At 46.3% G+C, this 26,371-nt stretch overlaps 1 long non-coding RNA gene and 3 pseudogenes across 2 annotated transcripts in view; 1 reads left to right on the forward strand and 3 right to left on the reverse strand.

The window, feature by feature from the left end:
• Nucleotides 1-3,070: 3,070 nt before the first annotated feature.
• LOC134961033 (U2 spliceosomal RNA) lies at nt 3,071-3,143 on the reverse strand (annotated as a pseudogene).
• Nucleotides 3,144-3,898: 755 nt separating this feature from the next.
• LOC134903249 (uncharacterized) overlaps nt 3,899-26,371 on the forward strand; it is a 199,438-nt gene continuing 176,965 nt past the window's right edge. Inside the window, exon 1 of one of the 2 annotated variants that reach the window (XR_010175745.1) lies at nt 3,899-4,065. This is a non-coding gene — a long non-coding RNA (uncharacterized LOC134903249). Of the gene's footprint in view, nt 4,066-17,399; nt 17,521-26,371 lie in introns of those variants that run through there. The other variant, XR_010175746.1, reaches the window with a different exon arrangement.
• Nucleotides 9,032-9,104, reverse strand: LOC134961011 (U2 spliceosomal RNA; annotated as a pseudogene).
• On the reverse strand, nt 16,536-16,608 carry LOC134961022 (U2 spliceosomal RNA; annotated as a pseudogene).

Here is a 26,371-nt window from a genome sequence, read left to right on the forward strand (position 1 = left end):
ATAATGACGATCATACCCGATCCTCTCTCCTCCCCGACTCCCCCTCCATATATCTTATCTAAGTTTTCCTCCATGAGCCAGAAAGGCGGTATATCTCAGTGGTATGTTACTCTCCTCTCTCCGTACAATGATGTGAAATTACATATTTAAGTGCGTTGGGAGACAGAATTTAATATTCCTCTGACAGATCATGAATGGAATAAAAATTTTATGAATATTTTTAAAATGTCTAGGTGCATTAATCACACTGAAATTATGTTTAAGATAATCCATGGCCTCTATCACACACCAGATAAACTTCATAGGATCTGGCCTGATTCCTCTAAATTCTGTTGGAGACATTGTGGGTTAGACAGTACCTTAATACATATATTTTGGTCATGCCCGATTATTAGGCCGCTTTGGATGGACGTTTTTGGACTGATTGAAAAGGTTACAAAGGTGCTCCTCGCTCCTCGCCCTGAGATTATTTTTTTGCATTATTTCCCTCCCTCTGTACCCTCTGAACACACTTATATTATAGGACACATTCTCATAGCCACTAGAGCCGCCATTGCTCAATATTGGAAAAGAACAGACCCACCGCATTTGTCCAAAATGATACCATCAATCCAGCGCAATTTTGAAATAGAAACTATGAGTTTCAAATATTCCTTAGCCCCACAATCCCTTCTGCTCAAATGGTTGCCTTTGTCTGACTATTATTCCTCCTTTATTGCCCCCAAAAACACCCTGCCTTGTATTATGTGACTGTTTTACTTTTTTGTCTCTGTGAACCTTTGAAGCACTGGGGACGAGCCCTTTTGTCATGGCCCTGGAAGTACTGACTGTTACAGGATAGATCATATGCATGAGTCTTTTCCGCTTTTCTAATTATCTGTCCATTGTTTAGTTCATGTTATATATATGCATAAGCTCTCTACATTTTCCCTGAAATATTGTCTGACATCATCTCCCTTGTTTTATTTTTATTTCTTCCTTTTTCTTCTCTCTTCTTTCTTTCTTCTAATCTCCTCTCGTTTCTTTTTTTTATGCTTTCTAGTATTGTTACCCTGCATTTAAGTTTACAGACTTACTACTACTGTGATATTGTCTTTGTATGTATTTAATGTGTTGCGTATGCTCTGTATTGAAAACCTTCTCTAATAAAATTTCTTCAGATAAAAAAAAGCAACAAATATCATACCACTACTATTGCCATCAAAGATGAACATTGATTGTTTTCAGATCTTGTTGGTTGAGAATTGAGGGGATTCAAACCCTGGTCTCTATATCTACATTACTGTGTCATTAGCCTGCAGAGCCATAGCAGCTCTATGTTTTCAGATCTTGTTGTTGTTTTTTTTAAGCCTGAGGTGCGTAGCTTCATCACCCAGTGTCTGTGACCAAACGTGCTGGGGGCGTAGGTTCTTGGACCGTCTCCAAAATGAGAAAGGCCCCGTTACTCCCCACCCCACAGAGCCAAAAGGCCTACTGAGGGGGAAAAAGAGACTGTGGGTCCCCCCTTGCCAAAGTGCAGAGGGACCCTTGTGTATCCCCAAGGTTGGCCGAAGCTTCCCCCTGGGGATCGAAAACAGCCTCTAGCCCTCCCCAAAAGGAGAGGGCCTCGGCAACTAGGGGAGAGGGTGGCCCATAAGGGTCTCACCTAAACCCCAAACAAAAAACCGTGATGTGACAAACTAAACAAAAATAAGTGCTAGTGTAGTGTAAAAGTGCAAAACACGTGCGTAAATAAATAAATAAGCCCCAGCCAGAAGGCCGGGGGGGGGGGGGGGTATAAAAAATTATCCTTGCCCTAGCCAGAAGGCCAGGGCAAAGGAAAGAGGGTGAAGACAGAAAGGGTTGAAGTGTTAAGTGCTAATGTGCCTTCGTGCATTGGTGGTGCGAATCCCCAGTGCATTTCCGACACCCCTGCCTCTTCCAGTTCCAGGGGCACAAAACACCTCGAGCTTCTAGCTGCTCCCGACCTCTCAGCCAGAACAAGCTTCATACCCACTCTGTGCCAGGGTCAACCCCCATTACAAGAGTAGATACTAGACCAGGCCGTTCCCGCTCCACATAAGGGGTCCTATTTCAACCCCTAAGAAGGTAGCAGATACTAAGCCCAGTTTTTCTCCACTCTCAACCAGAGGCATTGCCACACCCCGGCATGGTACTTCACAAGGTGTTTCTCCATTCCACACTCACTAGGAACCTCTCATGCTCCTAGTGTAAGAACAGGTACTCCACCAAGTGTTTCCCTGTTTCCCTCAAGCATGTTTTTTTTTTACTTGAAGCCTGAGGTGCGTGGCTTCTTCACCCAGTGTCTGTGACCAAATGTGCTGGGGGCATAGGTTCTTGGACCCTCTCTGAAAGGAGAAGGGCCCCGTTACTCCCCTACCTCTCAGAGAGAAAAGGCCTACTCAGGGGAAAAAGGGACTGTGGGTCCCCCCTTGCCAAAGCGCAGAGGGACCCTCGTGTATCCCCAAGGTTGGTCGAAGCTTCCCCCTGGGGATCGAAAACAGGGGAGAGGGTGGCCCATAAGGGTCTCACCTAAACCCCAAACAAAAAAAAACGTGACAGTGACACACTACAAAACATAAATAAGTGCTAGTGTTGTGCAACAGTGCAAAACACGTGCATAAATAAAATAAAAAAATAAGCCCTAGCCAGAAGGCCGGGGGAGGATGGGGTATAAAAAATTATCCTTGCCCTAGCCAAAAGGCCAGGGCAAAGGACAAAGGTGCAACAGAAGTAGGGGAAGTGAGAGTGCAAAGTGCCGTACTTGTGCAAAGGTGGGCTCTACCAGCACCAGGGGCACATGTCACCTCGAGCTTCTAGTTGCTCCCAAACTCTCAGCCAGACCAAGCTTCATACCCACTCTGTGCCAGGGTCAACCCCCGAGTACGAGATTGGATACTAGACCAGGCCGTTCCCACTCCACGTCCTATTTCAACCCCTAAATAGGCAGTGGATACTAAGCCCGGTTTTTCTCCTCTCTCGACCAGAGGCATTGCCACACCCCGGCATGGTACTCCACATGGTGTTTCTCCATTCCACATCTAGGAACCTCTCACGCTCCTAGTGTAAGAATAGGTACTCTACCAAGTGTTTCCCTCAAGCAGGTACTACACTTGATCTTAGCCAAAAGGCAAAGAAGCGATCAATCTTGACTACACTTGATCTTAACCAAAAAGCCTAAAACTTAGCCATAGGCCACAATGGGGTGGAGGAAAGCGCAGTACACCAAAACATAAGCTGACACAATCATAGAGAATGCACCACCATATATGCTCTTCTATCTAGATTTTGCAAACCTACTCTTGTCCCCTCCAGCTGCTCCATGTAGATTTGATGTCTGGCAAGGTGCATAACCCACTGACAAGCAGTGAGTGCATAACCCACTGGCATCCAGCCTGCGTGAGTTTTCTCTCTCGCTGGCTGGATGATACACAATCATTTGCATGTGCTCCATATCCGACACACCGCCCACCCAACCACCCAGTCACCAGAGCCACCCACAAGCCAACTGGCTCCGTGATTTAATTTGCACAGTGCAGTCATCCAGGCAGCATGTTCTTCTCAATGGAAGGATTTCTGGTTCCATGGAATCTTCCGCATCGGAATGCTGCGGGGAAAAAAAAGGATTTAAATATTCAGCTAATTAGCATTCGATGTACCCGTGGCTTGGCTCTAGCACATGGGTCTTCATCCTGTGGCCCTCCAGCTGCTGTGAAACTAAACATCCCAGCATGCCCAGCTACAGTTTTGCTATTAAGGTATGTTAAAACTGAGGCAGGGCACGCTGGGATGTGTAGTTTCACAGCAGATGTAGGGCCGCAGGTTGAAGACCCATGCTCTAGCATGCCTGTTCTATGATGCGTGTTCCGTGAGGTCACAATCAGCTTGGAATGGGGTGTCTAGCATGCATTTGCTGACAGCCACTTGAGGGAGACTCACATCAGGAGATGCAGCATATCGGAGGTCTTCCCTGACTTTCCAACAAATGCACACCACCTGCCGCCGGTCTGGACACAAAACGACGGCCACAATCGATGGCCCAAAACGCCCAACTACAGGATTAAAGTAAGTAGTGAATTTAGGAATGAATATAGAAGTAGGAAATCAATTAAGTTCGCAAGTACATTCAAATTCAGGCCTAAAAGTCTAGGTAGGCCTCACGTCCTGGAAGCCCCCCAGCATTTAAAAATACCTTGATTAGAGGTAGGGAATTAAATGTAGATAAGAAGTAGACACAAAATAAGACTCCACAGAGCAGTTTTCAGGTGTCTTTAACAATTGATGCATTTAAAAAATCAAGCAATTAAAGAACACAATGTTGCGACAATGTAACCCTATTTGCAAAATAATACTAAATAAATTTGTCGATGTAAGACATTTGCAAAGACGCATCCTTAACACACTGGACAATGCAACTGAATCTATTTTTGGAGGCTAGAATAGAAAAGGTGCACCTGTCCTGCAAGTACTGAAAGCTCTTCTCCCATCTCCCTATTCTGAAAAGCCATTTAATATATGGTACCCAGATAGGAGACATATCAGATATTGGCTTTCAAAAGCAACAAATATTCAGTTGATCCCCACTTTGTTACATCAAGATCAGGTGGGTTTCACTATCGGTCGCCAAGCTCCTGATACTACTAGGAGAGTATTCTCTCTTCTGGAAGCTCACTCCACGCTTCAGGAGCCCTTACTACTGCTTTCTCTTGACGCGGAGAAAGCTTTCGACAGGATTCATTGACTATATATGTCCGAAGTTCTTGCCAGGTTTGGGTTCTCGGGTCAATTCTTACAAATTATTCTATGTTTATACACACAGCCCTCAGCACGCGTTTTTAGTAATGGGTTTTTATCCGATCTTTTCCCTATCACCAACGGCACTCGCCAGGGATGCCCACTGTCACCACAAATTTTTGTCCTAGCAATAGAACCTCTGGCAGAGAAAATTCGGTCCTCTACCCTTGTTAGTGGAGTTCATATAGGCCCTATGCACCATAAGATTTCATTGTTTGCGGATGACGTCCTGTTGTTTATAACTAAGCCTGAGTCCTCTCTCCCAGCTATTCATGATATTCTTTAAGCTTACTCCGAAGTCTCCTACTACAAATTAATCGTAACTAAAACAGAGGCGCTGGCCTTCGATATTGATCCTGTCCCACTTCAATCCCTACAGTCTACATATAATTATGCCTGGCAAGATTCTTCTCTTCCATATCTAGGGATCAGGATCCCCTCCAGATCTCATTCCGCAGTTGATTATAACTACCTCCCTCTCTTAGACCAGTTCAAAGCCCTCACTAAACAGTGGACAAATTATGAAACTTCTTGGTTGGGACGACTTTCCTCGATTAAAATGATGCTCCTCCCTAAAATTCTTTATTTGTTCAGAGCTATACCTTAGTCCTGATTACTCTACTTAATAAATTTTACTCTATGTCAACTTTTATTTAGAAGGGGAAAAAACCCAGGATAGCTAGAACCCGCTTGTTTAGATCCAAAGGTAGCGGCGGTCTTGCTTTTCCTAATCTTGAACTTTACCAACATGCGTGTCTCCTTGATCAGTTGAAGGACTGGCTTCGGACAGATTCTGTAAAACCCTGGGTGGATATTGAAAGGCATATATGCTCTGACTTTCCTCTCCCAGATCTAATTTGGGTCAAACCTTCCCATAGACCCCCTTCTGCTAAAATTAGTAACTAATGTAACTAATTCTCTCACAGTCTGGGACAGATTGGTCACTACTTTGGGTGACTGCCCTCTACCCTCCTCACATTTATCCCTTTTAGCGGTTTCTAAATTGTCGGATCTTTCTTTGCGGAACTGGTGGTAGCTTGGCATTCGACTGATCAAGGACCTATACGATAATTTTGGGCTTAAAACTTTTCAACAGTTACAATCCCAACACTTGATACTGTCGAAGGACTTTTATAAATATCTGCGCATTCGACACTGGATAATGACGATCATACCCGATCCTCTCTCCTCCCCGACTCCCCCTCCATATATCTTATCTAAGTTTTCCTCCATGAGCCAGAAAGGCGGTATATCTCAGTGGTATGTTACTCTCCTCTCTCCGTACAATGATGTGAAATTACATATTTAAGTGCGTTGGGAGACAGAATTTAATATTCCTCTGACAGATCATGAATGGAATAAAAATTTTATGAATATTTTTAAAATGTCTAGGTGCATTAATCACACTGAAATTATGTTTAAGATAATCCATGGCCTCTATCACACACCAGATAAACTTCATAGGATCTGGCCTGATTCCTCTAAATTCTGTTGGAGACATTGTGGGTTAGACAGTACCTTAATACATATATTTTGGTCATGCCCGATTATTAGGCCGCTTTGGATGGACGTTTTTGGACTGATTGAAAAGGTTACAAAGGTGCTCCTCGCTCCTCGCCCTGAGATTATTTTTTTGCATTATTTCCCTCCCTCTGTACCCTCTGAACACACTTATATTATAGGACACATTCTCATAGCCACTAGAGCCGCCATTGCTCAATATTGGAAAAGAACAGACCCACCGCATTTGTCCAAAATGATACCATCAATCCAGCGCAATTTTGAAATAGAAACTATGAGTTTCAAATATTCCTTAGCCCCACAATCCCTTCTGCTCAAATGGTTGCCTTTGTCTGACTATTATTCCTCCTTTATTGCCCCCAAAAACACCCTGCCTTGTATTATGTGACTGTTTTACTTTTTTGTCTCTGTGAACCTTTGAAGCACTGGGGACGAGCCCTTTTGTCATGGCCCTGGAAGTACTGACTGTTACAGGATAGATCATATGCATGAGTCTTTTCCGCTTTTCTAATTATCTGTCCATTGTTTAGTTCATGTTATATATATGCATAAGCTCTCTACATTTTCCCTGAAATATTGTCTGACATCATCTCCCTTGTTTTATTTTTATTTCTTCCTTTTTCTTCTCTCTTCTTTCTTTCTTCTAATCTCCTCTCGTTTCTTTTTTTTATGCTTTCTAGTATTGTTACCCTGCATTTAAGTTTACAGACTTACTACTACTGTGATATTGTCTTTGTATGTATTTAATGTGTTGCGTATGCTCTGTATTGAAAACCTTCTCTAATAAAATTTCTTCAGATAAAAAAAAAGCAACAAATATCATACCACTACTATTGCCATCAAAGATGAACATTGATTGTTTTCAGATCTTGTTGGTTGAGAATTGAGGGGATTCAAACCCTGGTCTCTATATCTACATTACTGTGTCATTAGCCTGCAGAGCCATAGCAGCTCTATGTTTTCAGATCTTGTTGTTGTTTTTTTTAAGCCTGAGGTGCGTAGCTTCATCACCCAGTGTCTGTGACCAAACGTGCTGGGGGCGTAGGTTCTTGGACCGTCTCCAAAATGAGAAAGGCCCCGTTACTCCCCACCCCACAGAGCCAAAAGGCCTACTGAGGGGGAAAAAGAGACTGTGGGTCCCCCCTTGCCAAAGTGCAGAGGGACCCTTGTGTATCCCCAAGGTTGGCCGAAGCTTCCCCCTGGGGATCGAAAACAGCCTCTAGCCCTCCCCAAAAGGAGAGGGCCTCGGCAACTAGGGGAGAGGGTGGCCCATAAGGGTCTCACCTAAACCCCAAACAAAAAACCGTGACGTGACAAACTAAACAAAAATAAGTGCTAGTGTAGTGTAAAAGTGCAAAACATGTACGTAAATAAATAAATAAATAAGCCCCAGCCAGAAGGCCAGGGGGGTATAAAAAATTATCCTTGCCCTAGCCAGAAGGCCAGGGCAAAGGAAAGTGGGTGAAGACAGGAAGGGTTGAAGTGTTAAGTGCTAATGTGCCTTCGTGCATTGGTGGTAAGAATCCCCAGTGCATTTCCGACACCCCTGCCTCTTCCAGTTCCAGGGGCACAATACACCTCGAGCTTCTAGCTGCTCCCGACCTCTCAGCCAGAACAAGCTTCATACCCACTCTGTGCCAGGGTCAACCCCCATTACAAGAGTAGATACTAGACCAGGCCGTTCCCGCTCCACATAAGGGGTCCTATTTCAACCCCTAAGAAGGTAGCAGATACTAAGCCCAGTTTTTCTCCACTCTCAACCAGAGGCATTGCCACACCCCGGCATGGTACTCCACAAGGTGTTTCTCCATTCCACACTCACTAGGAACCTCTCATGCTCCTAGTGTAAGAACAGGTACTCCACCAAGTGTTTCCCTGTTTCCCTCAAGCATGTTTTTTTTTTTTTTACTTGAAGCCCGAGGTGCGTGGCTTCTTCACCCAGTGTCTGTGACCAAACGTGCTGGGGGCATAGGTTCTTGGACCCTCTCTGAAAGGAGAAGGGCCCCGTTACTCCCCTACCTCTCAGAGACAAAGGCCTACTCAGGGGAAAAAGGGACTGTGGGTCCCCCCTTGCCAAAGCGCAGAGGGACCCTTGTGTATCCCCAAGGTTGGCCGAAGCTTCCCCCTGGAGATCGAAAACAGGGGAGAGGGTGGCCCATAAGGGTCTCACCTAAACCCCAAACAAAAAAAAACTTGACAGTGACCCACTACAAAACATAAATAAGTGCTAGTGTTGTGCAACAGTGCAAAACACGTGCATAAATAAAATTAAAAAATAAGCCCTAGCCAGAAGGCCGGGGGGGGGGGGGGGGGGGGGTGTATAAAATTGATCCTTGCCCTAGCCAAAAGGCCAGGGCAAAGGACAAAGGTGCAACAGAAGCAGGGGAAGTGAGAGTGCAAAGTGCCGTACTTGTGCAAAGGTGGGCTCTTCCAGCACCAGGGGCACATGTCACCTCGAGCTTCTAGTTGCTCCCGACCTCTCAGCCAGACCAAGCTTCATACCCACTCTGTGCCAGGGTCAACCCCCGAGTACGAGATTGGATACTAGACCAGGCCGTTCCCGCTCCACGTCCTATTTCAACCCCTAAATAGGCAGTGGATACTAAGCCCAGTTTTTCTCCTCTCTCGACAAGAGGCATTGCCACACCCCGGCATGGTACTCCACATGGTGTTTCTCCATTCCACATCTAGGAACCTCTCACGCTCCTAGTGTAAGAATAGGTACTCCACCAAGTGTTTCCCTCAAGCAGGTACTACACTTGATCTTAGCCAAAAGGCAGAGAAGCGATCAATCTTGACTACACTTGATCTTAACCAAAAAGCCTAAAACTTAGCCATAGGACACAATGGGGTGGAGGAAAGCGCAGTACACCAAAACATAAGCTGACACAATCATAGAGAATGCACCATCATATATGCTCTTCTATCTAGATTTTGCAAACCTACTCTTGTCCCCTCCAGCCGCTCCATGTAGATTTGACGTCTGGCAAGGTGCATAACCCCACTGAGAAGCAGTGAGTGCATAACCCACTGACATCCAGCCTGTGTGAGTTTTCTCTCTCGCTGGCTGGATGATACACAATCATTTGCATGTGCTCCACTTCCGACACACCGCCCACCCAACCACCCAGTCACCAGAGCCACCCTCAAGCCAACTGGCTCCGTGAATTAATTTGCACAGTGCAGTCATCCAGGCAGCATGTCATTCTCAATGAAAAGATCTCTGGTTCCATGGAATCTTCCGCATCGGAATGCTGCAAAAAAAAAAAAAGGATTTATACATTCAGCTAACTAGCATTTGATGCACCCATGGCTTGGCTCTAGCACATGAGTCTTCATCCTGTGGCCCTCCAGCTGCTGTGAAACTACACATCCCAGCATGCCCTGCCACAGTTTTGCTATGAAGGTATGCTAAAACTGATGCAGGGCATGCTGGGATGTGTAGTTCCACAGCAGCTGGACGGCCGCAGGTTGAAGACCCATGCTCTAGCATGCCTGTTCTATGATGCATGTTCCGAGGGTGGTATTCATGTGACCGCCGGTCAGCTGACCGACAGTCACGTGACCTCCTCCACGAGCCCGACGGCTCACTTTCCCGATGGTCGGCATGCCGACCAACAGGGACTATTTCCACTCGTGGGTGTCCACGACACCCATAGAGTGGGAATAGAACCCGTGGCGACCGCAGGTCACCACCGAGCCCGCAGCGTGGCGAGCGCAGCGAGCCCTCAAGGGGCTTGCTGCACTCGCCCCTCCCCGCCGGGATTACGGCGTCGGTATGCTGCCGGGATCCCGGCGTCGGTTAGCTGACCGCCGGTCAGCCATACTACACCCATGTTCCGTGATGTCACAATCAGCTTGGAATGAGGTGTCTAGAATGCATTTGCTGACAACCACTTGAGGAAGACACACATCAGGAAATGCAGCGTATCGGAGGTCTTTCCTGCCTTTCCAACAAATGCACATCACCTGCCGCCGGTCTGGACACAAAACAATGCCCACAATCGAAGGCCCAAAACGCCCAAGTACAGGATTAAAGTAAGTAATGAATTTAGGAATGAATATAGAAGTAGGAAATCAAGTAAGTTCGCAAGTACATTCGAATTCAGGCCTAAAAGTCTAGGTAGGCCTCACGTCCTGGCAGCCCCCCAGCATTTAAAAATACCTTGATTAGAGGTAGGGAATTAAATGTAGATAAGAAGTAGACACAAAATAAGACTCCACAGAGCAGTTTTCAGGTGTCTTTAACAATTGTTGCATTTAAAAAATCAAGCAATTAAAGAACACAATGTTGCGACAATGTAACCCTATTTGCAAAATAATACTAAATAAGTTTGTCGATGTAAGACATTTGCAAAGGCGCATCCAAAACACACTGGACAATGCAACTGAATCTATTTTTGGAGGCTAGAATAGGAAAGGTGCACCTGTCCTACAAGTACTGAAAGCTCTTCTCCCATCTCCCTATTCTGAAAAGCCATTTAATATATGGTACCCAGATAGGAGACATATCAGATATTGGCTTTCAAAAGCAACAAATATTCAGTTGATCCCCACTTTGTTACATCAAGATCAGGTGGGTTTCACTATCGGTCGCCAAGCTCCTGATACTACTAGGAGAGTATTCTCTCTTCTGGAAGCTCACTCCACGCTTCAGGAGCCCTTACTACTGCTTTCTCTTGACGCGGAGAAAGCTTTCGACAGGATTCATTGGCTATATATGTCCAAAGTTCTTGCCAGGTTTGTGTTCTCGGGTCAATTCTTACAAATTATTCTATGTTTATACACACAGCCCTCAGCACGCGTTTTTAGTAATGGGTTTTTATCCGATCTTTTCCCTATCACCAACGGCACTCGCCAGGGATGCCCACTGTCACCACAAATTTTTGTCCTAGCAATAGAACCTCTGGCAGAGAAAATTCGGTCCTCTACCCTTGTTAGTGGAGTTCATATAGGCCCTATGCACCATAAGATTTCATTGTTTGCGGATGACGTCCTGTTGTTTATAACTAAGCCTGAGTCCTCTCTCCCAGCTATTCATGATATTCTTTAAGCTTACTCCGAAGTCTCCTACTACAAATTAATCGTAACTAAAACAGAAGCGCTGGCCTTCGATATTGATCCTGTCCCACTTCAATCCCTACAGTCTACATATAATTATGCCTGGCAAGATTCTTCTCTTCCATATCTAGGGATCAGGATCCCCTCCAGATCTCATTCCGCGGTTGATTGTAACTACCTCCCTCTCTTAGACCAGTTCAAAGCCCTCACTAAACAGTGGACAAATTATGAAACTTCTTGGTTGGGACGACTTTCCTCGATTAAAATGATGCTCCTCCCTAAAATTCTTTATTTGTTTAGAGCTATACCTTATTTAGTCCTGATTACTCTACTTAATAAATTTTACTCTATGTCAACTTTTATTTAGAAGGGGAAAAAACCCAGGATAGCTAGAACCCGCTTGTTTAGATCCAAAGGTAGCGGCGGTCTTGCTTTTCCTAATCTTGAACTTTACCAACATGCGTGTCTCCTTGATCAGTTGAAGGACTGGCTTCGGACAGATTCTGTAAAACCCTGGGTGGATATTGAAAGGCATATATGCTCTGACTTTCCTCTCCCAGATCTAATTTGGGTCAAACCTTCCCATAGACCCCCTTCTGCTAAAATTAGTAACTAATGTAACTAATTCTCTCACAGTCTGGGACAGATTGGTCACTACTTTGGGTGACTGCCCTCTACCCTCCTCACATTTATCCCTTTTAGCGGTTTCTAAATTGCCGGATCTTTCTTTGCGGAACTGGTGGGAGCTTGGCATTCGACTGATCAAGGACCTATACGATAATTTTGGGCTTAAAACTTTTCAACAGTTACAATCAGAGCGGCCATATGTATAGGCAAACTAGGCAGTTGCCTATGGCATTTGATATGCCTAGGAGCATCAGCAGCTTCTACTGATTAAAATGATATGCAGCATGCCTATATTCTGTATGTAGCATTTCATATGCAGATACAGCCACAGTCTCACACAGTATATAGGCATGCCGCATATAATTTTAATCAGCAGAAGCTGCTTGTGCATCCTAGCAACATAGCAATGCAAATAAGATGCATTTTCATAAAATAAGGTGCCCGACATTAGCATTGAGGCAAGATTTATGAGGACACATCTGTATCTAAGCAGAGGCAGAGGTCACAGTGTTAGTGGCAGTGTGAGTGCTGTGTGCATGTGAGTGGGTTGGTTGTGCAGTAGTGTTTGGAATGTGTGTAAGGAGCATTATGTGTGTCATGTAAAAATGCATTAATAATGTGCAACATGTGTAAAGGGGCACTATGTGTGTCATTATGTGTGTAAGGGCATTAATAATGTGCGGCATATGTGTAACAGGGTACTACTGTATGTGTGTCATTATGTGTATAGGGGCACTAATAATGTGCAGCAAATGTGTAGGGGGCATTACTGTGTGTCATTATGTGTATAAGGGCATTCATGTGCGGCATATGTGTAAGGGACATTATGTGTAAAAGGGCATAAATAAAGGTTGCCATAATGTGTAAGGCACATTATGTTTATAAGGACATTAATGTGTCTCATATGTGTAAGGGGCATTACTGTGTGGAATTGTGTATAAATGCATTACTAATGTGTGGCATTAGGTGTATAAGGTGCTCTACTATGTGGCATTGCGTATAGAAAGGGCACTACTGTGTCATCTAATGTGAATAAAGAGCAATAGGGTGTGGTGTAATGTGAATAAGGAGCAATTCAGTGTGATGTAATGTGAATAAGAGGCTCTACTGTGAGGAGTAACGTTTATAAGGTAAAGTGATAATACTGTGGGATGAAATATGAATTATGGACACTATCACATGATAAAATGTGAATAAAGTTGCAGTACTGTGTGGTGTAATTGGAATTGGGGTTACTATTGTGTGGCCATGCCCCTTGCCAGCAAAAACACACCCCTTTTTGGGCTGTGCGCCAAATGTGTGAACTGTTCCTATTTAAAATATAGGGGGTACAAACACCAAAATAATGACTGCTATGGGTGAGGGGTGATGGTGCTGGGAAAGAGGTGCAAAGTCAGAGGCGGAACCAGCGGTGGTGCTAGGGGGCACTAGCCAAAATCTTGCCTAGGGCATCATATTGGTTAGGGCCGGCTCTGGTTACAATCCCAACACTTGATACCGTCGAAGGACTTTTATAAATATCTGCGCATTCGACACTGGATAATGACGATCATACCCGATCCTCTCTCCTCCCCGACTCCCCCTCCATATATCTTAGCTAAGTTTTCCTCCATGAGCCAGAAAGGCGGTATAGCTCAGTGGTATGTTACTCTCCTCTCTCCGTACAATGATGTGAAATTACATATTCAAGTGCGTTGGGAGACAGAATTTAATATTCCTCTGACAGATCATGAATGGAATAAAAATTTTATGAATATTTTTAAAATGTCTAGGTGCATTAATCACACTGAAATGATGTTTAAGATAATCCATGGCCTCTATCACACACCAGATAAACTTCATAGGATCTGGCCTGATTCCTCTAAATTCTGTTGGAGACATTGTGGGTTAGACAGTACCTTAATACATATATTTTGGTCATGCCCGATTATTAGGCCGCTTTGGAAGGACGTTTTTGGACTGATTGAAAAGGTTACAAAGGTGCTCCTCCCTCCTCGCCCTGAGATTATTTATTTGCATTATTTCCCTCCCTCTGTACCCTATGAACACACTTATATTATAGGACACATTCTCATAGCCACTAGAGCCGCCATTGCTCAATATTGGAAAAGAACAGACCCACCGCATTTGTCCAAAATGATACCGTCAATCCAGCGCAATTTTGAAATAGAAACTATGAGTTTCAAATATTCCTTAGCCCCACAATCTCTTCTGCTCAAATGGTTGCCTTGGTCTGACTATTATTCCTCCTTTATTGCCCCCAAAAACACCCTGCCTTGTATTATGTGACTGTTTTACTTTTTTGTCTCTGTGAACCTTTGAAGCACTGGGGACGAGCCCTTTTGTCATGGCCCTGGAAGTACTGACTGTTACAGGATAGATCATATCCATGAGTCTTTTCCGCTTTTCTAAATATCTGTCCATTGTTTAGTTCATGTTATGTATATGCATAAGCTCTCTACATTTTCCCTGAAATATTGTCTTACATCATCTCCCTTGTTTTATTTTTATTTCTTCCTTTTTCTTCTCTCTTATTTCTTTCTTCTAATCTCCTCTCGTTTCTTTTTTTTTAATGCTTTCTAGTATTGTTACCCTGCATTTAAGTTTACAGACTTACTACTACTGTGATATTGTCTTTGTATGTATTTAATGTGCTGCGTATGCTCTGTATTGAAAACCTTCTCTAATAAAATTTCTTCAGATAAAAAAAAGCAACAAATATCATACCACTACTATTGCCATCAAAGATGAACATTGATTGTTTTCAGATCTTGTTGGTTGAGAATTGAGGGGATTCAAACCCTGGTCTCTATATCTACATTACTGTGTCATTAGCCTGCAGAGCCATAGCAGCTCTATGTTTTCAGATCTTGTTGTTGTTTTTTTTAAGCCTGAGGTGCGTAGCTTCATCACCCAGTGTCTGTGACCAAACCTGCTGGGGGCGTAGGTTCTTGGACCCTCTCCAAAATGAGAAAGGCCCCGTTACTCCCCACCCCTCAGAGCCAAAAGGTCTACTGAGGGGGAAAAAGAGACTGTGGGTCCCCCCTTGCCAAAGTGCTGAGGGACCCTCATGTATCCCCAAGGTTGGCCGAAGCTTCCCCCTGGGGATCGAAAACAGCCTCTAGCCCTCCCCAAAAGGAGAGGGCCTCGGCAACTAGGGGAGAGGGTGGCCCATAAGGGTCTCACCTAAACCCCAAACAAAAAACCGTGACGTGACAAACTAAACAAAAATAAGTGCTAGTGTAGTGTAAAAGTGCAAAACACGTGCGTGAATAAATAAATAAGCCCTAGCCAGAAGGCCAGGGGGGTATAAAAAATTATCCTTGCCCTAGCCAGAAGGCCAGGGCAAAGGAAAGTGGGTGAAGACAGGAAGGGTTGAAGTGTTAAGTGCTAATGTGCCTTCGTGCATTGGTGGTACGAATCCCCAGTGCATTTCCGACACCCCTGCCTCTTCCAGTTCCAGGGGCACAAAACACCTCGAGCTTCTAGCTGCTCCCGACCTCTCAGCCAGAACAAGCTTCATACCCACTCTGTACCAGGGTCAACCCCAATTACAAGAGTAGATACTAGACCAGGCCGTTCCCGCTCCACATAAGGGGTTCTATTTCAACCCCTAAGAAGGTAGCAGATACTAAGCCCAGTTTTTCTCCACTCTCAACCAGAGGCATTGCCACACCCCGGCATGGTACTCCACAAGGTGTTTCTCCATTCCACACTCACTAGGAACCTCTCATGCTCCTAGTGTAAGAACAGGTACTCCACCTTGTGTTTCCCTGTTTCCCTCAAGCATGTTTTTTTTTTTTTACTTGAAGCCCGAGGTGCGTGGCTTCTTCACCCAGTGTCTGTGACCAAACGTGCTGGGGGCATAGGTTCTTGGACCCTCTCTGAAAGGAGAAGGGCCCGGTTACTCCCCTACCTCTCAGAGACAAAAGGCCTACTCAGGGGAAAAAGGGACTGTGGGTCCCCCCTTGCCAAAGCGCAGAGGGACCCTCGTGTATCCCCAAGGTTGGCCAAAGCTTCCCCCTGGGGATCGAAAACAGGGGAGAGGGTGGCCCATAAGGGTCTCACCTAAACCCCAAACAAAAAAACCGTGACAGTGACACACTACAAAACATAAATAAGTGCTAGTGTTGTGCAAAAGTGCAAAACACATGCATAAATAAAAGTCCAGGGCAAAGGACAAAGGTGCAACAGAAGTAGGGGAAGTGAGAGTGCAAAGTGCCATACTTGTGCAAAGGTGGGCTCTTCCAGCACCAGGGGCACATGTCACCTCGAGCTTCTAGTTGCTCCCGACCTCTCAGCCAGACTAAGCTTCATACCCACTCTGTGCCAGGGTCAACCCCGAGTACGAGATTGGATACTAGACCAGGCCGTTCCCGCTCCACGTCCTATTTCAACCCCTAAATAGGCAGTGGATACTAAGCCCGGTTTTTCTCCTCTCTCGACCAGAGGCATTGCCACACCCCGGCATGGTACTCCACAAGGTGTTTCTCCATTCCACATCTAGGAACCTCTCACGCTCCTAGTGTAAGAATAGGTACTCCACCAAGTGTTTCCCTCAAGCAGGTACTACACTTGATCTTAGCCAAAAGGCAGAGAAGCGATCAATCTTGACTACACTTGATCTTAACAAAAAAGCCTAAAACTTAGCCATAGGCCACAATTGGGTGGAGGAAAGCGCAGTACACCAAAACATAAGCTGACACAATCATAGAGAATGCACCAGCATATATATGCTCTTCTATCTAGATTTTGCAAACCTACTCTTGTCCCCTTCAGCCGCTCCATGTAGATTTGACGTCTGGCAAGGTGCATAACCCACTGAGAAGCAGTGAGTGCATAACCCACTGACATCCAGCCTGTGTGAGTTTTCTCTCTCGCTGGCTGGATGATACACAATCATTTGCATGTTCTCCACTTCCGACACACCGCCCACCCAACCACCCAGTCACCAGAGCCACCCACAAGCCAACTGGCTCCATGATTTAATTTGCACAGTGCAGTCATCCAGGCAGCATGTCATTCTCAATGGAAGGATCTCTGGTTCCATGGAATGTTCCGCATCAGATTGCTGCGGAAAAAAAAGGATTTAAACATTCAGCTAACTAGCATTCGATGTACCCGTGGTTTGGCCCTTGCACATGGGTCTTCATCCTAGCTGCTGTGAAACTACACATCCCAGCATGCCCTGCCACAGTTTTGATATTAAGGTATGGTAAAACTTAGGCAGGGCATGCTGGGATGTGTAGTTCCACAGCAGTTGGATGGCCGCAGGTTGAAGACCCATGCTCTAGCATGCCTGTTCTATGATGCGTGTTCCGTGATGTCACAATCAGCTTGGAATGGGGTGTCTAGCATGCATTTGCTGACAGCCACTTGAGGGAGACACACATCAGGAGATGCAGCGTATCGGAGGTCTTCCCTGCCTTTCCAACAAATGCACACTACCTGCCACCGGTCTGGACACAAAACAACGCCCACAATCGAAGGCCCAAATCAACCAACTACAGGATTAAAGTAAGTAGTGAGTTTAGGAATGAATATAGAAGTAGGAAATTAAGTTAGTTCGCAAGTACATTTGAATTCAGGATTAAAAGTCTAGGTAGGCCTCGACCCTTCAGCCTGGCTCTATTATTACCAACTTAAACATTGGATAGACGGTATTATTATTATTTTATTATCCTTTATTTATATGGCGCCACAAGGGTTCCGCAGCGCCCAATTACAGAGTACATATGCACATAATCAAAACAGGAAAACAGTGACTTACAGTTGAAGACAATATAGGACAAGTACAGGGCAACTAAGCATAACTACACCAGTAAACATAGAGATAAGTTCCAGGTGGCCAAAAACTGCTGGATCTGGGCAGTTGAGGATTGTTAAAGTAAGAAAAGTATAAGCACATGAGGGAAGAGGGCCCTACTCGTGAGAGCTTACATTCTAAGGGGAGGGGTAGACAGACAGGGGTGACACAGATGGGGTACATAGAGAGCATTGAACAGAGGGTTAGGTTGAGATTTGGCTAGGTTTGGTAAAGAAATGGGTCTTAAGAGCCCGTTTGAAGTTTTGTAGAGAGGTGGAGAGTCTGAGGGGGAGAGGTAAAGAATTCCAGAGAAAGGGAGCAGCACGTGAAAAATCTTGGAGATTGGAGTGGGAGGAAGTAATCAGAAGACAGGAGAGTCGGCGTGCATTAGCAGAGCGAAGAGGACGGGTGGGAGAGTAAAGGGAGATAAGGTCAGAGATGTAGATGGGAGAGGAGTGGGTGAGAGCTTTGTAAGTGAGTGTGAGAAGTTTGAATTGGATTCTGAAAGGGAAGGGAAGCCAGTGGAGGGCCTGTAGGAGAGGGGAGGTAGACGTAGTGCGTTTGGTGAGGAAGATGAGCCGGGCAGCAGCATTGAGGATAGATTGGAGGGGAGAGAGGTAATTGTCAGGGAGGCCAGTTAGGAGGAGATTACAGTAGTCCAGTCTGGAAATAATCAGTGAGTGAATAATGATCTTAGTGGCATCCTGGGTGAGAAAAGGTCTGATTCTAGAAATGTTTTTGAGATGAAAATGACAGGTTTGTGAGAGGTGCTGAATGTGTGGTTTGAAGGAGAGGGAGGAGTCAAGGATTACGCCAAGACAGCGTACTTGGGGGCTAGGGGAGATAGTCGTGCCATCAATGGATAATGAGATTGTGGGAGGTGAGGCTGTGCGGGAGGGTGGGAAGATGATCAGCTCAGTCTTAGACATGTTGAGTTTAAGAAAGCGCTGAGACATCCAGGAAGAGATAGCAGAAAGACAGTTTGAGGTCCGAGTGAGGAGAGCCGTGGAGAGATCAGGGGAGGAGAGGTAGATTTGAGTGTCATCAGCATAGAGGTGGTATTGGAAGTTAAAAGAACTAATGAGTTCACCTAAAGAGGACGTATAGAGAGAGAAAAGGAGAGGACCAAGAACAGAGCCTTGGGGGACACCAACAGTTAGTGGAAGTGGGGGGGAGATAGCATCATGAGAGGAGACAGAGAAGGAACGATCAGAGAGGTAGGAGGACAGCCAGGAGAGGGCAGTATCACGCAGACCAAGAGAGTGAAGGATTTGCAGAAGGAGAGGGTGGTCCACAGTGTCAAAAGCAGCAGAGAGGTCAAGAAGAATAAGCAGAGAGTAGTGGCCCTTAGATTTGGCTGCATGGAGGTCATTGCAGACTTTTGTGAGGGCAGTTTCAGTGGAGTGGAGAGAACGGAAACCAGACTGGAATGGGTCAAGCAGTGAGTGAGAGGAAAGAAAGGCAGTGAGGCGATTATAGACAATACGCTCAAGAAGTTTGTGTCACAACTGAGGGCCTGAGCTGACGGGAGGCAGCCTCAGTTGTAGGGGCTGAGATGTACCGGAACCTGGGAGGTTGTATCAGACCCCTGGACATGTAAGTAACATGAATAATAACTGCCCGAAGGCGTGACCACGACAACTTAGATAAAAGTCAATGATGTTTATTATGACAACTCCGCATCACAGCAGCAATAAAAGAAAACGTAAAAATCAGCAAAGAATAAATACAGTTCCTGAGTACTACAGCATGGCAGGAGCCACAGGGCACTGGTAGTGTGAGATAGTTCTTATGATCTTCTAGATGGAAAGTCCTTACCAGGCCCGGCTGTAGCAATGGAGATAACCCAGGATTATACCAGCTGGTGTTCCAGGAAGAGCTGGGTTGCTGAAGGTAAAACAGCTGCTGTGGATACTGGCTGGAACCAGACTGTTGTTAGCACGGAGTGGATACTGGCTGGAACCAGTTAAATAATAAATGAACTTTGGGAGCGATGAAATGTGAACTGAAATGTAGAACTTGAGAGCGGAGAAATAATAATTCCGGTGGAGAGTGGTAAAGTGTAGAAAGGACACCGGCCCTTTAAGGGAAGCTGTACTCTGCTGGAAGCTGAGGCTGGAAGCAGGTAGTGTTGTAGCTGGAAACAGATGAATCCACAATGGATTGGAGAGTCAGGCTACACCGCAGGTGGAATGCTGGTGCGGGTCTCTATGGTGGAAGTCTTGAGACAGGAGCTGGAACCTGGAAGACAATCATAGAAGAGAGACAAACAGGAACTAGGTTTGACAACCAAAGCACTGACGTCTTCCTTGCTCAGGTACAGCTTACTTATACCTGCAGCAAGGAAGGGGTTGGCTAGGCAATTATGCAAATCAACAACACAGACAGCAGATTGGTGGAAATGATCAGATGACAGAATCCAAGATGGCTGCGCCCATGCAGACACTTGGAGGGAAGTTTGGTTTGTAATCCATGTGGTCTGGGAAACAGTAATGGCGGCGCCGGCCACCGGAGACAGGAGACGCCAGGCTGATAGATGCACATTTAACCACGCGGGCACAGCGGAGGCCGCGGCTGATGAAAAGACCACTCTGTATGTGGAAACTCAGGAACAGCGGAATCCGGTCCTGGAACGCTGAGCCCGCCTTAGGAGGCATCTGAAGGGTAAGTAATGGCGTCCAGATACCCGGATCGTGACAGCACCCCCCCCTTTAGGAGTGGCCCCAGGACACTTCTTAGGCTTTAAAGGAAACTTTGCGTGGAAATTTCGGACCAAGGCAGGAGCATGGACGTCAGAGGCATTGGTCCAAGAGCGTTCTTCAGGACCATAGCCCTTCCAGTCAATGAGATACTGAAGTTGACCGTAACGGTGACGTGAGTCCAGGATCTTGGCCACTTCATACTCAACGCCTCGTTGAGTTTGGACTTTCGGAGTTGGTGGAAGTGAGGAATGAAACCGATTCAAGATTAGCGGTTTCAACAGGGAAACATGGAATGTCCTGGGTATTTTTAAGAAGGGAGGTAACTGGAGTCTGTAAGCGACAGGATTGATGACTTGATCAATTTTGAAAGGACCGATGTAGCGAGGTGCAAACTTCATACTGGGAACTCTTAACCTCAAATTCTTCGTGGATAACCATACCCGATCACCCACCTTGAGAGCAGGAACTGCTCGACGCTTCTTATCCGCAAACTTCTTGTACCTGAACGATGCCTTGAGCAGAGCTGATCGTACGCTCTTCCAGATATTGGCAAACTGATGCAAGGTGATATCCACTGCGGGAACAGAAGTTGCTGGAAGCGGTTGGAACTCAGGGACTTTAGGGTGGAATCCAAAGTTGGTGAAGAATGGTGTTGAAGAAGATGAAGAATGATACTGGTTGTTATGACAGAACTCGGCCCAGGGAAGTAATTGAACCCAGTCATCTTGAGAGGAGGACACATAGATGCGGAGGAAGGCCTCCAAGTCCTGATTCACCCTCTCAGTTTGACCATTGGTCTGAGGATGGTAAGCCGTGGAAAACTTTAACTTGACTTGGAGGACTTGACATAAACTTCGCCAGAATTTGGCTGTGAATTGAACTCCTCGATCTGAGATAATTTCTTCTGGAAGACCGTGGAGTCGGAAGATCTCTTGTATGAATACTTGAGCCAACTTGGAAGCTGACGGAAGACCGGTGAGAGGAATGAAGTGTGCCATCTTGGTGAACCGGTCAACTACCACCCAGATGGTATTGAACTTGTTGCACATGGGCAAATCTGTAATAAAATCCATCGACAAATGGGTCCATGGTCGACGGGGAACAGATAGTGGAACCAGTTGCCCCGCAGGCGACTGGCGGGATACTTTATGTTGAGCACACTTTGGGCAAGATGCAATAAACTCCAAAACGTCCTTTTTCAGAGTTGGCCACCAATAGGACCTAGAGATAAACTCCAGGGTTTTTTGGATACCTGTATGTCCGGCAAAACGGGAAGCATGGGCCCAATGCATGAGCTTCTTCCTTAGTGTCGGCTTCACAAAACTTTTCCCTGATGGGGGCGTAGAGTCCATCCCTACCGTGGAGAATGCCAACGGATTTATAATAGGATGCTTGTCTGAAGACTCTGACTCATTTTCTTGCTCCCATGAGCGGGAAAGGGCATCGGCCTTGCGATTCTGAGAGCCCGGACAGAACTGGAGTTTAAAGTCGAACCTGGAAAAGAAAAGTGCCCATCTGGCCTGACGAGGGTTGAGACATTGTGCGCCTTTTAGATATAGAAGGTTCTTGTGGTCTGTAAGGATGGTGATTGAATGAGAAGCTCCCTCCAACAGATATCTCCACTCCTCTAGAGCGAGCTTGATGGCTAGCAACTCCTGGTCGCCAATGGCATAGTTGCGCTCCGCTGGGGAGAACTTCCGTGAGAAGAAACTGCAAGGATGTAAATGACCATCTTTAGCCCTCTGAGATAACACCGCTCCTACTCCAACGGAGGAGGCATCCACCTCTAAGATGAAAGGAGAGTCGATGTCAGGCTGTTTCAGGACAGGTGCAGAGATGAACCTCTGTTTTAAAAGATGAAAAGCTTGCATGGCTTCTTCAGACCACTTGGACGGGTTAGCACCCTTCTTGGTGAAAGCAGTAATAGGCGCCACAATGGTGGAAAAGTCTCGTATAAACTTTCGGTAATAATTGGCGAACCCTAAGAACCTCTGGACCCCTTTGAGGGTTAAGGGTACCGGCCAATTCTGGATTGCTTGTAGTTTCTCAGGATCCATCTCTAGTCCGGAACCGGACACAATGTACCCTAGAAACGGAATGGACTTGACTTCAAAGACGCATTTCTCTAATTTGCAGTAGAGATGATTGACACGGAGACGGGACAGAACCTCCTTTACCCAGAAACGATGTTCCTCTAAATCGTTGGCAAAAATGAGGATATCATCTAGATAGACCACGACATGACGGTATAGAATGTCTCTGAAGATCTCATTGACGAAATGCTGGAAGACAGCTGGAGCATTGCTCAATCCGAAGGGCATGACGAGGTACTCATAATGTCCGTCACGGGTGTTAAATGCGGTCTTCCACTCGTCACCCTCACGGATCCGGATGAGATTGTATGCACCTCTCAGGTCCAGCTTTGTAAAGATGGTAGCTCCGCTAACTCTGTCAAAGAGCTCAGTAATCAGGGGTAAAGGATAGCGGTTCTTGATGGTAATGTCGTTCAAACCTCTGTAGTCGATGCACGGCCGCAGACCACCATCTTTCTTCTTTACAAAAAAGAAGCCTGCGCCGGCTGGAGAAGAAGAAGGTCGAATGAACCCCTTTGCTAGGTTCTCTTTAATGTATTCCTCCATAGAATGTGTCTCGGGGAGAGACAACGGATAAGTTCGGCCTCGAGGTGGAACCTTCCCTGGAACGAGATCAATCGGGCAGTCCCATTCTCTATGAGGAGGAAGGATATCAGCAGAAGCTTTACTGAACACATCCGTGAAATCTTGATATGGAGGAGGTGGAACATCAGACGACCTGGGGGAGGAAGAACAGACAGGCAACACTTTAAACAAACATGTCTTAGTACAGGAGGAACCCCATGCCAGGATTTGCGTAGTCGTCCAATCAATTGTAGGATTGTGAAGACGGAGCCATGGAAGGCCCAGGACCACAGGATGTGTGGCTCTTGGAATCACTAAAAATGAAATAAGTTCGGAATGAAGAACTCCCACTCTCAGACGAACTGGTAGAGTCCTTAGAGAAATAACTGTATCAAAAATTTTACTGCCATCCACAGCAGTTAAGGAAAAGGACGAAGGAAGTCTCTCGGTGGGTAGGGACCACCATTTAACATAGGCTTCAGTAATAAAGTTCCCAGCTGCTCCGGAATCCAGGAGGGCAATGACGTTCTGATAACGTTGAGCAACTTGAAGCGAGACTGGGAGGTTACAATCTTGAGGAGATGGAGAGGAGATCATTACTCCTAGCCGGCCCTCTCCTTGGCGAGCTAGGATTTGGAGTTTCCCGGACGTTTGGGACAGGCATTAATGGTGTGAGACGGAGCTGCACAATACAGACAGAGAAACTCGGAAAGACGTCTTCGGCGCTCAGCAGGAGTTAAACGGGAACGGCCAATTTGCATGGGTTCATCTGTAGTTGGTGACAGTTGGCGAGGAGGAGGAGTAGAAGATTTTGGAGCAGACGATCTTCCACGCTCAGTTGCTCTCTCTCTGAAACGCAAGTCAACTTTCGTACAAAGTGAGATTAGCTCATCTAACTTGGAGGGTAAGTCTCTGGTAGCTAACTCATCTTTAATACGCTCGGATAAACCATGCCAGAATGCAGCATACAGGGCCTCGTCGTTCCATGCCAGTTCGGATGCCAGGATCTGGAACTGTATAAGATATTGTCCTACAGTACGTGATTCCTGGCGTAAACGGAGAATCTCAGACGAAGCTGAAGTTACCCGGCCTGGCTCGTCGAAGATGCGCCTGAATGTTGACACAAATGCAGTGTAAGAAGATAGCAGGGTGTCGGACCTCTCCCATAACGGTGATGCCCAATCAAGGGCTGAGCCACTGAGAAGAGAAATAATGTAAGCAATTTTTGTACGGTCACTGGGAAAATTGCCAGGTTGTAGCTCAAACTGAATCTCACACTGGTTGAGAAATCCCCTGCAGAATCTTGGAGATCCGTCAAATTTTGCTGGCGTTGGAAGATGAAGACGTGGAGCAGAAATGGGTAAGGTGGGTGGGGTTATAGCTGGAGTCACTGTGGTTGACGCACCAGACGCGCCTGATCCACGGAGAGTTGTCTGAATCCCATCCAGCCGAGTAGAGAGATCCTGGAGACAGCGGATGATGTGGCCCTGTGCAGCCTCCTGATGTTCTAGTCGGGCTGCCAGTTCTTGCATCGGCCTGGCCGCTTGATCCTGGTCTCCGGCTGGATTCATTAGGTCAGTGCTTACTGTCACAACTGAGGGCCTGAGCTGACGGGAGGCAGCCTCAGTTGTAGGGGCTGAGATGTACCGGAACCTGGGAGGTTGTATCAGACCCCTGGACATGTAAGTAACATGAATAATAACTGCCCGAAGGCGTGACCACGACAACTTAGATAAAAGTCAATGATGTTTATTATGACAACTCCGCATCACAGCAGCAATAAAAGAAAACGTAAAAATCAGCAAAGAATAAATACAGTTCCTGAGTACTACAGCATGGCAGGAGCCACAGGGCACTGGTAGTGTGAGATAGTTCTTATGATCTTCTAGATGGAAAGTCCTTACCAGGCCCGGCTGTAGCAATGGAGATAACCCAGGATTATACCAGCTGGTGTTCCAGGAAGAGCTGGGTTGCTGAAGGTAAAACAGCTGCTGTGGATACTGGCTGGAACCAGACTGTTGTTAGCACGGAGTGGATACTGGCTGGAACCAGTTAAATAATAAATGAACTTTGGGAGCGATGAAATGTGAACTGAAATGTAGAACTTGAGAGCGGAGAAATAATAATTCCGGTGGAGAGTGGTAAAGTGTAGAAAGGACACCGGCCCTTTAAGGGAAGCTGTACTCTGCTGGAAGCTGAGGCTGGAAGCAGGTAGTGTTGTAGCTGGAAACAGATGAATCCACAATGGATTGGAGAGTCAGGCTACACCGCAGGTGGAATGCTGGTGCGGGTCTCTATGGTGGAAGTCTTGAGACAGGAGCTGGAACCTGGAAGACAATCATAGAAGAGAGACAAACAGGAACTAGGTTTGACAACCAAAGCACTGACGTCTTCCTTGCTCAGGTACAGCTTACTTATACCTGCAGCAAGGAAGGGGTTGGCTAGGCAATTATGCAAATCAACAACACAGACAGCAGATTGGTGGAAATGATCAGATGACAGAATCCAAGATGGCTGCGCCCATGCAGACACTTGGAGGGAAGTTTGGTTTGTAATCCATGTGGTCTGGGAAACAGTAATGGCGGCGCCGGCCACCGGAGACAGGAGACGCCAGGCTGATAGATGCACATTTAACCACGCGGGCACAGCGGAGGCCGCGGCTGATGAAAAGACCACTCTGTATGTGGAAACTCAGGAACAGCGGAATCCGGTCCTGGAACGCTGAGCCCGCCTTAGGAGGCATCTGAAGGGTAAGTAATGGCGTCCAGATACCCGGATCGTGACAGTTTGGAGGCAAAGGGGAGGAGAGAGATGGGTCGATAGTTGGAGAGAGTGTTAGGATCAAGGGTAGGTTTTTTAAGAATAGGGGAGACAAGAGCATGCTTGAAGGCAGAGGGGACAGTGCCTGATGAAAGGGAGAGATTGAGAAGATGGGCAAGATGGGAACAGGCAGAAGGAGAGAGGTGGCGGAGGAGGTGGGAGGGGATAGGGTCGAGCGGTGAGGTTGTGGGGGGGGGGGGGAACGGATGAGGGCCATGACTTCCTTGCCAGATACATGGGAGAAAGATGTCAGAGTTGGTAAGAGGGAAGGGGAGGGGTGGCAAGGGATGGGTGGTGGCTGGTTGCTGGTCTGGTGGGATGTGATATCCTGACGTATGGAGTCAATCTTGAATGTGAAATAAGTGGCAAAGTCAAGAGCAGAC

The sequence above is a fragment of the Pseudophryne corroboree genome, chromosome 1 (genome assembly GCF_028390025.1).
Source record: "Pseudophryne corroboree isolate aPseCor3 chromosome 1, aPseCor3.hap2, whole genome shotgun sequence".
NCBI classification, from domain to species: Eukaryota; Metazoa; Chordata; class Amphibia; order Anura; family Myobatrachidae; genus Pseudophryne; species Pseudophryne corroboree.